Source organism: Dryobates pubescens, chromosome 24 (assembly GCF_014839835.1).
Source record: "Dryobates pubescens isolate bDryPub1 chromosome 24, bDryPub1.pri, whole genome shotgun sequence".
In the NCBI taxonomy this organism is placed as follows: Eukaryota; Metazoa; Chordata; class Aves; order Piciformes; family Picidae; genus Dryobates; species Dryobates pubescens.
This window is the reverse complement of record NC_071635.1, coordinates 15,565,395-15,567,077: the sequence shown is the minus strand read 5'-3', so window position 1 is coordinate 15,567,077 and position 1,683 is coordinate 15,565,395. Positions and strand designations below refer to the sequence as shown.

General features: G+C 41.1%; 1 protein-coding gene across 1 annotated transcript in view; it reads left to right on the top strand.

Moving 5' to 3' along the window:
* Window positions 1-1,305, top strand: part of HNRNPD (heterogeneous nuclear ribonucleoprotein D) — a 16,044-nt gene extending 14,739 nt beyond the window's left edge. The window contains exon 8 of the mRNA XM_054172706.1: window positions 1,200-1,305. The gene's annotated coding sequence lies outside the window, so the exon portion shown is untranslated. The remainder of the gene's footprint in view (window positions 1-1,199) is intronic.
* Window positions 1,306-1,683: the final 378 nt, after the last annotated feature.

Below are 1,683 nucleotides of genomic sequence, written 5' to 3'. Positions count from 1 at the left end.
GTTTTCTTTCCGCTTTTTCCTTTTGGTTTTGATTGTTTCTTCTTCGGTTTTCTGTTTGGTTATTTACTTATTTATTTTCCTGATGAAATAAAAACAAACCCACCCCACCCCCAAAAAAAAACAACCCCACCATAAGACCAACCAACCCACCCCAAACAAAATCAAACAACTCCCCCTTTTTTTTAATGCCGGTTTTTTACAGGCCCGGTAAAAGGCGTTTTTAAGTCGTAACCGTAATGACTTTTGTTCTCCTAAGGGTACAGCTTGGCTCTGGATTTTCCAGTCTTGTTAATTTGATAGTCATTTATTCCTTGTGTTAATTTATTGCTTTCTTCATTTGGAATGGATTAATCTCTTGTAATGCTTCCTTTTCCTCCCCACCCCCACCCCGGTTTGTAGACGCGGTAGCCGAGGAGTTCTTTGAGCTGATTTCCTCCTTTAGCTTCCCCCAAGGGTTAATCCTGCTCTAGTAGTTCGTGTGACCTTTTGCTTTTACTTCCCTTTTTGGTTTTTATTATTATTATTTTCCTCTCTTTTTTTGTTTGTTTTTTTTTTTTGGTTGTTGTTTTCTTGGTTTTTGTTTCCTGGTTGGTGTTTTTTTTTTCCCTAAGCTAACAACAACATTTCCCCTAATGGGTCGGCACAGTTCTGGTTCAAGGCAGCTTGTGGGCTTCCCCCTCAGCTCCCTTCCCTTTCCCCCTCCTTTAACCTCTCCCCCCTCCCCCCCCCCTTATCTATCACCAAAATAGTGGTGGTCACACATTTTATGTAACCTTTAAGTTAAAACACATGAGAGGAGTGATTTTCTTTTTTTCATTTCCTTTCCGTTTTTTGCCTCTGAAGTAAATTTACAGCAATGCAATGAACCAAAAAAAAAAGCAACCTTGGCTTAAAAACATTGGTGTGCACACACATACACATACACACACACACACACATGTGGATTTCCAGCTCATGGACTCTTCCTGGTCAGCTTTTAATTGAAACCAATACGTAATAGTAGTTAAAGTAATGAAAGCATTCTGTTACTGCCAGTGATTAATGTGGAGGTGTAAAGCTATTGGTCTAGCCTGGGCAAAGGAAACTTTTAAAGAGGGTTACCTAAATGTGGCAGTTGTCAGTTGTAAAGCAAAGCCACTTGGCTGCCCAGCTGCCCCTTGCCACCCCCAGTGACTTGGGCTTTCTTTTCTTTCTTCCAGGTGGAGAACACAAGTCAATTTTCTCAGTTGGAAGATTCAGTTGAAGGTGGCACCAGGCTGCCTGCTATAAAATAGCAGTTCAAACTCATTTTTACCTTATGGGTTGTGGGGGTGGTGTTTTTTTGGGGGGTGGGGTGTTTCTTTTCCTTGCCTTTTGCTATCAAGTCCACGAGATTGGAAGTTTAACCAAAAAAAGACCTTTTGGAAGCTAAGAATTCATTTTTTTTTATTATTATTTCCCCCACCCCCCCATATTTTTCTTCCCCACCCCCCCCCTTTAAAGACAGACTCAAAACCCCAAACACAAGACAAAAATGGCTTTCACAGTCTTACTTCTTAATTGCTCTGCTTCAAAGAGGATCAGAGTTGGTTTCTGCCCCTTCCTGAGTATCGTAGCGCCAGTCTCGTGTTCCGAAGCCCGGTGTGACGGTGTCATGATGTAGTAGTGTCTTACTGGTTTTTTAATAAATCTTTTTTGTATAAA